General features: G+C 36.4%; 1 long non-coding RNA gene across 1 annotated transcript; it reads right to left on the reverse strand.

Annotated features, from left to right (window-relative positions):
• Positions 1 to 678: 678 nt before the first annotated feature.
• On the reverse strand, positions 679 to 13,276 carry LOC139793687 (uncharacterized). Its single transcript, XR_011724718.1, has 3 exons — positions 13,105 to 13,276; positions 3,222 to 3,403; positions 679 to 1,401 (listed from the first exon to the last, which is right to left on the reverse strand). It is a non-coding gene; the product is annotated as an uncharacterized lncRNA (long non-coding RNA).
• Between the last annotated feature and the right edge of the window lie 339 nt (positions 13,277 to 13,615).

Below are 13,615 nucleotides of genomic sequence, written 5' to 3' on the forward strand. Positions count from 1 at the left end.
TAATGCTGAAGGCTTCTAAATTAATTTTTAATTTCCCTACTTTTCCTGCTACAATTGAAGATATATACTTGTCCATGGTGAAGAACTATTACACCAAGTATAAATCTAAGAAAAAATTGAAACACTTGTAAATATTTTCAGATTGAATTTCCATGGTACAAATCACTTTTAAATAGTTCAGTGGGTTACATTAGCAAAAATGCAGCACATTCTAACCTTCCTGTGCTTCAAATGAGTAAAGCCTCAAACAGTTTCTATGCTTTCCTTTGTCTTTCATTTTCTCAAATCAAATATATTTGTGGAAAAGCTGAGATAAAAAAAGACAAGTGTGAAGACTCGTATAGGGTTAGTTCAGCACCTTCAGTAAAAACCCAAAACCTCCCTTTAGTGATCTCCACATAATATTCAGCCAATTTTCCAACTAAACCCATTTGGAAATCCAGTAGGCTCTGATTAACCTGATTCTATAGGTCAAATCCTGTGATTGTTGAAGCAGGCTCCTGAGTGGTCTCCTCAATGGAATTTTAGCTACTGACCCCAGCAGTGAGTCTGAGCCCACTAGTTATATTTTGCTCCATCAGGAAACAAACTAATGATATTTTAGCATAAAAAAGTGAATCAAAACAATCTCAGATTTTCAGTATCAACAACACCCATACAAAGCAGTCTAGAAAGCAATGGTTTTACTTATTTTTATTTCACGGGGGAACAAGAAAATCAGAAGCCAGGAGCTGAGAGTGGATAATTTCTGAAGAGAAATTTGTTGAATTCATTGGAAGCAGAATGAATCTCTGTATACCATCCTTTGGCTATGATTAGTTGAAAATTAAGTCCATTGTCATCCACCTTTGCTAGCATTGAAGCATAATTTTTCTCTTGTGAATGATCAGTATGTGGGTTGTTTCACAGCATATCCTATTGCATGACATACCCAGCAATGACTGACATTGGTAGGCATTGCAAATCCCAAAAGCTACCACAGGAGATTAACTCAGGAAACATTGTCAAGGATTCATTTTTTTTTTTAATGTCTCCTAATCTGAGAAAAAAACACTAACCCCTAAAAATATTTTGCTGGCCCCTGTAATAGATTCTTTTTGCCCTCAAGTGAGCAACAGCATTTATGTTTTGGGCACTTGTTTCAGATACATCAAAGGAGCAGTTTTTAAACACTTCTGGATTTTGGGGAGTGACAGAAGAAGGCAGAGGAAAAAAAAAAAAATTACTACTCTGTCCATGGAGGAAACAAAGTGTGACAGTGTGGCTTCCTCCTCCTTGTTTTTCAGCAGAGAGGAATTTTGGAGAACAGTTCATTGTGCATCAGGTTGTTGAGATGGCATCTCCTGTGTTACTGTCACTCCACTCAGTGTAGCAGAACATTTTTTTTCCCTACTCATCTCCCTGTACAGAAATCAAAGCCAATATTCTATTAGACAAAGCAGAGCAGTGGTGGAGGAGCTGCAACAAACTTAGCACCTGGTGGATCTGGATTTTTCAGGGCTGGGAGGGCTAAAGGGAGAGGCAGCTATACATTGACTTTCCTTTGAAAGCATCAAGAAACCTACCTAGAGAGGAGAGGGAGAATGAAGGATAGGAGAAAAAAAAAAAAAAGAAGAAGATATTAGTGGGAAACAAACAGTAAACAGGGACTAGCAAATAGCAGAGAAATAAAAAATAAATAAATAAAAAATAAAAAAAGAGCAAAACAGGAAGAGAAATAGGAAGTGAGCTTTTGGAACTTTTTCAAAAGAAAAGAAGTAAGACTTTTTAAGGAAAGGTTAAAACTGAGTCAGAGTTAGCTCACAAGTGTATCTAGAGGTAAGGACTTTTTAAATTCAGGCTGTGTATTTTCTGCATTTGAACTAAGCACTCACATTTCTCAGTTCTAGCAAACTAAGCACCATCATGAAAATATACGTATGTCTTAACGCTTATATCAGAGACATACAGACATTTTGTAATTAAAAGTAACTCACCATAAATAACTTCCAGTTTCAGGATTTTCTTACATTACTATTTTTTCCATGACCTACAGATACATTTAATTTCTATAATCCAGAAAAAGGGATCTGAAAACAGTTATTTCAAGAGTTACAGAACTTGGCTTTAGCAGCTTTAAATTCCCCAGACCCACCGGTTGGTACTTCTGCATTTATTCATCAGAATTAAGCAGGTCCTGCAGTAGAACTTTGTCTTAATAAATCAGCATGAGCATTTATCTCAGTTTGGAAGGAAGAGGTTCCATCTCCTGCAGGCTATCTGTAAGAGCTCTCCACCTGGTGTAAGTTCTCAGGACAAAGTTAATTCATTTGCACCCGCTTAAGGCTTTGCAAGCTGCAGAGCAGCAATGTCACTGCAGTTTGCACTTATCAAATTTACATTCAAAATAGCTAAATTGTTTTGAAAGTGCATCACAGTGTGAAGTCCTTCCCAGCTCTGCTTGCTATTCAGACACATAAAGTAGAAAAATGGTGTTTATTTGTGACAACTGGTAAAGCACAAAACAAGAAAAAAGCATTTCTCTGAGTAAGGCATATGCAGTCATGGCAAAAGGGAAAAAAATACCAGGTATACAGCTGCACATATAGATATACTTCTGAACTTTAAGGGTATTAGAAAGTAATAGAGCTAGAAGATATATTTAACACTAGGGTAACTAAAAGTAAAAAAAATTACATGGGTAGGGCTGCATTCCAAGTCTGAATAGCTATATATGGACTGTTCAGTTCTGCTGTTTTTCTCTGGTGCAGTACTTGCAGTGTTCTGAAATCTCTAAAGGCAGCTGTTATAATCCAACTTGAATCCATCAGGTTAGATGCCTAAATATCTGACAGAGGCAATGATATAAACTGCAGTTCCTTGTCCTTGTAAATAAGCTTGTAATGGAGATTACAGGGAAGTCCCCTTGGCTTTGTTCTTTCCTGCAAATGCATGCCCTGATGGATTTGTGCAAAATTTCCTTCACCAGCCAAGAGCATAAGGGCAGTCACATTGATTCCCATCTCTTCCCATGTGCCCATCTAGTCTCTGACATTTATCAATAGCAGTTGCCTAAGAAAGTTGCTGACAACAGGTTTCAGACTTTATCAGCAAGCAGAGATACATGACTCAGTTTCCTCTTGAACCAAAATGTCAGACTGTATGCATGAGTAAATAAAATACTTCACCCCTAGAACAAAGCCTTAAAGTCTGTAGGATATTGACTCTCGATGAGTACTCACTGGAATGTCTTCTAGAAAATGGGGGCATCCTAGAAAGGAGGACTGGGATCCTCAACAGGGCAGCACTCAGGTTCAAGTGGAGTCATCATGGCCTCCCTGATGGTGAAGAGGAAGCCATTAATTGTATAAAATGCAAGGTTGCAGGCACTATAAGGGAAATGGTACCTAGAGGTATGCACAACCTGAAAAAAAAGAAAAAAAAAAAAAAAGAAAAAAAAAAGTTACATTGAAAATCCAACTTCGTATTGCAAAAAAACCCCAAACTTGATTGTCTTTTTACTAGTTGGAGCCATAATGGTTTTTATCAGCTAAAAATACACTTTAATTTGCTCTTTTTAATTTGTCCCTCTATTTTTAGAGATTTTGATATCTCAGGCTTTTTTTTCACCCGTAACATCAATAGATGTAAACTAGAACAGCAGCAGTTCAACAAACAGACCATACACTGAAAATTTAGGTGTCTGGTATTGGAATGTCAAACATAAAAATCTATTTCTATACCCTTGTTTCAGAACTGAAGCAATTTAACTATAGAACTGTAAGCATTGCAGAAAAAAATAAATCAAGTCTATTAAATGCTAAGGGATGTCTGCTTGCACTGAAATAGCCAGGAATCAGAGGATAACAAGTAATGGCACGAGAAAACATACATACTGGAAAAAAAAAACCTTATGAAGAGAGGCTGAGGGAACAGGGGCTGTTTTGTCTGAAGAGGAGGAGACTGAGGGAAGACCTTGTAACTCTTTGCAACTACTGAAAGGAGGTTGTGTCAAGGGGCCAGCAGAGTGGATGTCCCTCTTTTGTCTCTAGTAACTAGCAATAGGACAAGAGGAAATGCCTCAAGTCATGCAAGGGGAGGTTTAGGTCAGATGTTAGGAAAAAAGTCTTTACAGAAAGGGTTATTAAGTATTTTAATGGGCTGCCCTATTGTATAGATAAAAAAAATTGTACAGATACAGTACTTAGGGACATGGTTTAACAGAGGGCTGGTAGAGCTAAGTTAGTAGAGTTGGGTTACTGGTTGGACTGTATGGTCTTTTCCAACCTAAACAGTTCTATGATGCACAGGTAACATGTTACAGATCATCACATAGATCTTACAGCTTTGAGTCATATACAAGAAAAAAATGTAAACATGGATCGTATTGAGAAATCTCAGAAATTTCAGCTAAAATTTCCTAAAGAGATCCTGTGGATTATTATCCACATATCCAAATATTATAATGTAGACCCTGGATTATTAATGTTGACAGATCCCAGTGCACCAGAACAGAGCAGTTAAGCATCTTGTTACACATGATCTGAAATCCGTGTGGAGTATTTGCTGAAAAGATGATGCAGGAAGAAGAATTTTGGAGATCACTAATCTTCTCTGAAAAGGAAATCAACAGAGATGATGAAAAATGTTGACAGAGGACCTGGAATGAGACTGTGAAGAGAAATAGCTCTCTGGATGACCCAGATTTAATTGAGCTTTACTGAACTTCCCAGATTGTTTCAGTCAGCAGGCAATAAAATTAAAATACAAATAATTGATTTTATAGCCATTCCTATTTATCCATTAAACAAATCATTCTACTCTCAGGATTCTGAGACCTTCTCAGATATTTAAGTGATTCAGTTAATTATAGAAACATATACCAGCAAGCACGATTAGTGTGTGATTACACCACATTATTGTACTGATCATAGATTAATTCAGTAACATATTTTTATGTTAGTAAAAGGTTCTATGTGACTATGTTACTCCATCCTTCAGCAAGCATTGGTCAAAACTGAAATGCCCCTAATTCTGAAATACTTTTCTACTAATGGAAACATTGCACCATTTACTTAATGTCTAGGTATGTGGCCAACAGCTTGATATGTAGTTTCTATAATGGGAACCAGTATCCCCTCAGATCAACTGGCAGGCGATCTCAGCCTTGTTTCAGAATTTCCAGATATAATTACAGCAAATTTGCTAAGAATGAATACATGTCAGTTTAGTTTAATTCAGACATTTTAAGTCCTTAAATCTTGGAATGCATTTTGCTCAGCATGCTCTCTCTCCCCCATTATCCTATTTAAACTGTTAAAAATCTTGGCCACTCTTATAGCATAAATCAACATGCCAAAAAGGCTATTCAAATCAACTAAACCCATTGCTGAAATTCTAAGTAACCTTTAGAGTGGTGAGGTCCTTTGTTCATGGTTTATTATAAGGAAAAACACACGAATATTAAAAGTTTGTGCTCACATCATGTTCCTAGAAGAATACAAAAGCACTTCACATGCTCTTACATTTAATTTTATTTAAAGAAGACAAATGAAATGAGCTGGACTTAGTAATTTCTTTGCTGTGATTCAAATGAAACCCTATGTTTACTGCATTTATCTTTCTGTCTTCCTATAACAAAACCTACATTTCTTCTTTTCTGACAGTTCTGTTGTGGTTCTAAATACCTTTTTAAAAAAAAAAAATATTGGCTTAATTTCCCCTGATTCTATCACGGTGTCTATAGGTATCCAGCTACACAATATTTGAGGGTATAACTAAAAAAATATCAACCTCCTTTGAAAAACTCAGTCTGAAAACTTACTGCTTGACCATTGCACTTCTTTGATGTGCACTTTGAGAATAAGCTATAAATTTAGCTTCTAGCAGATGCTCCTGGTAAAAAAGAAGTACTAACTACTGCTATCCTTACAATTTAAAACACATTTTATTAATCTTCCTGTCAAAGATATTTTTATGTGTCTTGGATGTATGGCTTTGAATTACGGATGAGAACATCTGTGAGGAATCCAAATCAGCTATGACTTGAGAATAGAAAGTTAACTAAAAAATGTGTGCACCATCCTGTTTTGAGACAATTATCCAGACTTTCTAGGCGGCAAATAATAATATAGACGAAATAAAAATATCTGGTGAAACAGCTTTTCAGGACAAAATTTTAAATTTGACTAATTCAACCTTGATACAAAAAATGTCTGTGTGGAGAAAACCCATTATAAAGCATGTAGAATCTCTGAAAATTATATTTTGACATTCATAACTTCTTAGCATGTAATTGTTTTTAATTTTCAAAACATACCTATAGAAAGAATGTTGGCACCCATTTTCATTTTCAAGAAAATCATTAATGAATACTTGTTGCTTTCAAGTTTTATTTTGCAACAAAAGAAAACTAACATTTGGAAGAACACTGTAGTTTGATTTTATTCTTTGGGAGAAATAAATCTCAGTGGAAGCTTGAACTATTTAAGAAAATAGGGCATTTCCAACCTGCCACTACTAATACAGTATTTTGAATAACAGCAATCAGTGTAAGTTGACTCAGAAAGAAAGGTATAAAAAATCTGAATGATTACTTGTGGTTGCAATAAATAACAAAACACTCTTTAAGATACTACAAATCCATTTCTTTTTCTGCCCACCTCCTTTTTTATCTCCCTAGAAGTGCTCTAATCACCCCTGCAAGCAGTTTTTCAGTGCCACCATATGTGCTCCCTGGAGTCACCCTTAAAAGTTCCTTCTGGGACCTTCTTTGTCCCTCCCTTATTTTATGCTTCTGGAGAAAAAACAACCAGGAGATTGTGTGGACTGACATTTTCTCACTGGAAAGAGACCTGATATTTTGATGATAAAGGGTTATGAGGTGTTTGATGAACTTTCACTGCAGAGCTTCAAAACCAAGAAAGGAAGGTGACATCAGAAGACTCAAGGTAGTTCCTCAAGAGGGATAAGGTGGAGAAAATATTTTTCTAGTCTCTTGTCTGAGCACAGGTTGAATGACTGGACTAGGCCCAGGAGAAGATGTGCAGATGGGCTTGACTCTGGAAAGAGCTCCACACAATTGCAAGGCACAGAGTTCCCTGAAAGAGTCTATTGCCACTGTTAACCACAATAGTTACTTCATTGGAATCTGCAGTATTGAGTTCTTGCTGAGCAATGGGCATGTACATCTTGCAATACTCTGTTTTGCTAAGGTTATTGCAAGCTTTGTGTCAGCCTTAAGCCCATTACCTTGTGATGCATGTTTATTGTAAAAGTATTTAATAGCACAGGCTAAGCCTACATGGGAAGGAGCTGCAAATCACTGCTCCTCAAATCCCATGTACAATTTATGGTATTTAAAGATCTCTTCAAAGATGCACATGACCCATGAGAACTGGTCCCTGTAGATGTTTCAAACTGACCTGTAGGAAGAATTGAATTTCTTACAGTGTGTGCACAGTAGTCAGGCTCCCTGGCAGCATGAGATCCAGCATGCATTTGCTCTGTATTATTCCCTGCTGTGAATGGAAAACTAAACTTGGCAACACTGGTTCTAAATTCAGATTATTAGAGAGCAAATATCATCCATGTGCAAAAAATGACCAGCCAAAACATCACAGTATAAGCCAAAAGCCATCAGCTGCACACCTTTGCACAAACTGAACTGTAAATTGTATGGGTGTTCTTGAAAAGCAATCAGTGACTGAGCCAGTGATGCATGCAGATGTGCTGTTATAACAACATGGTTGAAAGATAGGAAAAAATCTGTTATTATTTAACAAAAAACAAAACAAAACAAAATTATTTTTCTCTCTCACAGAGCACACTTTCTTCACAGGATCAGTTTCTAATCTTTCAGAGAATGCATTACTTTGATTTCCAATATTACAGTGCTAAGATCATTTCATTTTCCTGTTCACTTTTAATAAACTGTTGCCTCCTAGCACTGCACATATCCTGAACACCTACATACCAGGTGAAGAGATAAAAAGCTGCATCAGTTATGTCTGCTTCCTGATCTGAAATTGTCTTGCTTCTATATGGATCACTCCTGCAATTTCAAACAGCTGAGTAGTGGTACTGCAGGCACAGCTTTACCACTGCCTTTCATATCTCCTACCCTGCTTGGGAGCAGTGGGGTGGATCCTCTTCTAAAAATGCTCTGATAAGAGTCCTAAGAGAAGGATAAAGTAGGTTATTCAGAAATGTGAAATCATATTAAGGATAAGTGTTTGGAAGAAATAAAAAGTGAAAAAACTCTGTTCTAATTTCTACTTGATTAAAGAACAGTAATTCTTCTAAGTATTTAAACTAGTACATTGGGTGGAAACATTACAGTTCTTTTCCAGAGTCCTGTCATGTTTATGCTAGCAAATTCTTGTTTCTTCACACACACACCAGTGTAATAAAACAGTCTGAGGATTTTGAAGTTTCTTACTTCAGGTCCTTATGCAAAACTAGTGAGAATAATGTATCAGACTGCTGGTCCTGAAATTGGACCTGGCATGGTCAGTCTAAGCAGGACAGGACAGACAGGGAAGGGAGCCCAGGAAGGAAACTATGCCCTCAACATCACCATGTCTGTCTGACTCTTGACAAGCACAGTAATGCTTTAAAACTTCTGTTAGCTTGTAAAGGTTAGGAAAGATTTGAGGATTATCTCACAAAAGAATAAGGTAGTGGAACAAAATACTTTAACACTTCCCATGAGCCAGAGCTACATGTCTTTTGACAAGACATTCTTCACTGAAAGCATTTTTTTTTTCTTTATAGCTATATTCTGGTTTGTAATGGAACTTTAACATTAAAATGGAATTTTAACATTAAACAAAAACCAAACCAAAACAGTTTCATTTAAAAACAAATCGGCTATTGCTTTAAAAACCACATTTTTTTCTCAAATCCATTGTGGGTTTTTGTGTTTCTTTCCTCAGTACTAGAAAATTTGGAAGGACACAAAGCCATGTAAAGTATCTGACATTTTTCACCAAGTCACATTTTAAATCTTATTTCCACTTAGTTTTATATCTTCTGTACAGTACATCCCATTTCCAGGGAAAAAGCCTCTACCCCAAATAAACTTTCTTTTTTCTCCATAATTACAGTTAAACCACCCTTTGCACTTTGATGGAGCTCTGGGTAATTTACTACAAGTTAATTCCTTCACAGCTCTTTCCTACACTGCCAGACCATACTCCTAATCAAGTTTTATGTTCCTGAGGAGTGGATTTAAATGTGTCACATCTCTATTATACACATTCTTTTAACCCTGAATCACTCTGACCTCAATTTGAGGCAGATATTCCCTCTGAAAGAAGATTAAAAAAGGATACTATTAGAGATGAAAATTGCTGTATCATGCTCCAGCAAAAGAGAACTCCTGTGACTGTCAAACAGGGAAAGGACTCAGACTTCCAGTCTTAATTTCAGAATTGCCTGGTACAAAATATGCATTTGAAAGATTAATGGCACTGAATACCTAATCATCAGTAACACTTTAAAATGTAGCTGTGTTCATTTACAGTACACTTCTGTTTATAATCTGGATTCTGATCTTCTTGTCTGCTTAAAGTCCTTCCATGGTTTATAAATGCAGAAGTCTCAGCTTTGTAATAGATACTCTTCTTCACTAGCATTTCACTTCATTTGCAAACCATTTAGTTTGCTGTTTGTTATTACTAGAACAAATAAAGGTACATTTACGTTTATCCAGCAATGATCTCTTTAGCAGAAGATACAGAGAAAGAAATCTTGTCCCGTTTACTTATAAGTTTTCTATACTGTATAGGCCATTTCACTCTAGAGTTTTGACTGAGAGTGGTGGTCCCATTCTCTTGGGCACTCTAGAAATTCAAAGTAAGTTCACAGATATTCCCCAAGATATAGTCTGATAAATTCAGTATTATCCACTTCAACTCTGACAGACCTAATTTACTTCTTAGCTGTTTTTTAGTTCAATAAGAAAGTTTATAGGGGCTCTGTAGTTCTGCTAACTCACTTAGTTTCCAGAACATAGACCCTATTTTCATTTAAGGATAGAAAGTGTATGTTTGCCCTAACTTTTTATTAAAAATATTTATGTAAAGCTCATTTTTAGCCTAGTAACTAAACCCTAATTATGTTCACATAAACAGTTTCTATACACCAGTAGCATTGATGCTGACATCTGATGACATGACAGACTATTAGAATTAATGAGGATGATTTATTCTTCATTCTTTTATTTATTTTTTTTAATCCTGTAAGGGGTAAATCATATAGAATTAAACATTTTTCTTAGTGACTATTTCCATACATTAAACCTAGCTAAATATTTTAAAAACAAATTGCTCTTTTTGTGTTAATTTCAATATACCGCTGAGATAATTTCAGGAATACAGGAATGGAAAAAACCTTAGGAAGTCTTCTGGTCCCCACTAAATCTACTGATAAATATTTCAAAAAGGCATCTCTTGTGGTTCAACACCTTCTAATTCCTATCCTAAAATTAACCATAGCTACTTTTCAGCTCCTTAGGATCAAGTATTTTGCATGTGCTTTTAACTAAAATAGAAAAACCTTCTTCTTTCCTTGATGTTCTTCCTTGCTGATATTTTAAGGAGTTCCCAAAAACAGCTGGTATTAGAATGCCTCACACACTGGATCTCAGTTTCTTACCTGCTACATGGCCACGGGTTTTCCATTTCACAGTTAAGTACAAAGTAGAGGAGTACTGAAGTGCATGGCTGAGGCTGATAAATGTGAAGCCTCTCAGACATGGCCAGATGTGATCTCATCCTACAGCCAGTTACAGACTTCACATCCCAGCAATCTTCCCTCAGATCTGACCCAAATGTGCATCTCACCCCTCCCACATGCTCATACATTTTGCTGGCTGGCCCTGGCTGGCCAGCAGGCCATTAATTTGTCGTCTCTGCTATAAACCTGGAGAGGTGTTCCCAGACCATCAAAGCTTCAAGACCATGCTCACACACCACAACCCAGTCAGCACACCCATAAGGCTATGTCCAGCTACATGAAACAGAAGAAGAGGAATAACAGGTGGGCTTCTCTTTTTGTGCTTTAATTCTGTGGTACATGTACAATGCTTTGGCATCATGTGAAAGCTCAAATACTCCTACCTGCAGCAATTTGAAACATCATTTCTCAGAAAAATATCGTAATTATTGAGTAATGCTGTTCTAGAATGAGAGTTTCTAAACCTTTTCATTGAATAACCAATTTGTTTTGCACAGAATAACTCACTACCCACTCAATAAAAGAATATATAGGCTAACAGCATGCTCATCTGGGTTATATGAAAATAATATTTCAAACTTCAAAGTATTGAAGTATTTTATATAATTAATGTTCTGAACAGGGACTGGAATTAAGGTCTTCCTTGCCCTTGCTTGGTGAGACTTCAGCAACATGACATCCCCATATTATCCTGTAAAGGAGATCAGCATTCTCCATCTCTGAGAGATCTTATGGAAATCTGTAGGACTTGTTTCTCATTCCTATGTCTTATGCAGTTCCTGCTGTTCCACTCACTTTATCTAGTCAGTTCTTGATTTTCCGTGGGAAGGGCATACAGTTTAATAGTCAAATTATCTGAGAACATACATGCACACACTCTCACCCACACCCCAACACAATACCAAGCCTTCCCTGTGCAAACCAGCCTGCCTCACAGCAGCATTTTGGGATACCACTAGCCCAGACCAACACAACCCCATAATCAGCTGTTCTCTTCAACAAAGTTGTGTTCTATTTCTGTGTTTTGTTCCATCCCTCCATTATCCTGGGTAATTAGCCTATTAGATGGGAAGTGACGGATACTGGTACCATGGGAGTGAGTAATGTGTCATGCCTTTAAGGGAACACCGAAAGGCACGACTTAGAATTTCCATTTCCCCAAGTACTGTTGTTTTCTTTCACACTTTTCATGTCATTTAAAACAATAGAAAGTTAATGAACTGTTAGGTTTACACAGTGATTTTACAATACTGACACTGTATCCCTCACAGAAGAATAGGAAGAACGATCCACCAGAGCATAACATAACCTTTGGAACAGTTACAGTCTGCTGCATATTTATATTCATTTTTTATTATTATTTTTATAAATATTTGGAGAAATTTATTATAACTTTGTAGACAAATAGCTTCCATGAGACAAGTATATCTCTCTTTCTAAGGATCTGTTTAAACTTGTTCCAGGGCACCAGTTCTCACTGCATTTTTAAAAATATTGTTTCTTTCATGCAGTGCTCTGAATTTTTAGTGGAAGTGACTGGAATAGAGGCTAATCCTTACTTAACTGACTGCGCAAGGAATAAATATATATAGTTTTTATAGTCTCTGGTGTATGTATATTTCTTGAATATAGATAGATATTAGACACATTTTTTTTTAGTTGAGAAATTTCTGCTCCGTCATCATCTTCCATTGATACAAACTATGCAGGAGAACTTTCTTAGTGATATATCAGTCAAATTTTCTTTTATATGGCCAATTTTAGTCCAGTTTCTTAAATCATGTCACAGCAACAAATCAGAACTTGTTTTCTATTTCCTGAGATCTTTCTAGTTCTTTTGGCCTACTATTGTCTTTGCTAACATTGGCATTGCACTATTTAGTTGATTAGGATTTTTTTAATGTGGGTATCTGTAATACAACTTTCTAATCTCATTATTCTTTGTGTCCTCTGGCCATCTTTTATTTTGTGTTTTGTCAGTTTACTCTTATCCATTGCTTAGCAAGAATCACTAGATTTGATTACCACTGCAGACAGTCTTGCCTAGAATTTCTAACAGTAGAATTAATGGTAAAAGCAGATTACCTACAGCTTGGTTTTTTAACATTTCCCAGTAATTAACTGCATGCTAACTACTGTCAAAATTGTTTTGAGACAACCTGTGGCCCTATATGCGCATCAAATAACTCAACTGGTGTAGCTGAGCCCACAGGACTGCTGCCTTTTTCTTTTCAGGCATGGTATTTCAGACTTCCTAAATCTGAAGTATCTTTCTTTATTGTCTGTGTGACTTCATTTCCAACTGCTTTGTTGTGAGACAGCAGGCTGCCGAGGTAGCAGAATCTGCCAATAGATTTAAATGTGTCCTTGTTAATGTATGCCAACCCGACACAATTTCCACAGGGGAAAGGTGAATGGCAATCTCTGTTTTCTTCATGCTGATATTCTGGCTGAAGCATAATCAAAACCGTCAGTAGTAATGTGCTGTTCTTCTTGTGATGCACTTTCATCCAACACACCTTTAGGTTGTCAAAGAGGAGGCGGAGACCGCTTGTTGTGTGGCCTGAGATTTGAAACAAAGTCCAGGCAGATTGAGAATTCTGCCACTGATATTATACTGAATGAGAATAAGTTTATTCACATTTTGCAGCACTCCAGTCTTAAACTGCCAAGAATCACTTACATCACATTATCTGACAAAAATGCAAAATGCAAAAACAATCGAGCGTTCAGAAAATCCAAGCACGTGATTTCAGGCTTTTTATATAATCTTGCTTTTATTGTTATTTTGTGTGATGCAAGCAATTAAATGGAACAAAACTTCATACAATATTTTCAAGAAGGATTTTAATATTTTTAAAGTGAGAAAAGTCTCATAAATGCTGGTTTTGTGTTT

Source organism: Heliangelus exortis, chromosome 2 (assembly GCF_036169615.1).
Source record: "Heliangelus exortis chromosome 2, bHelExo1.hap1, whole genome shotgun sequence".
Lineage (NCBI taxonomy): Eukaryota > Metazoa > Chordata > Aves > Apodiformes > Trochilidae > Heliangelus > Heliangelus exortis.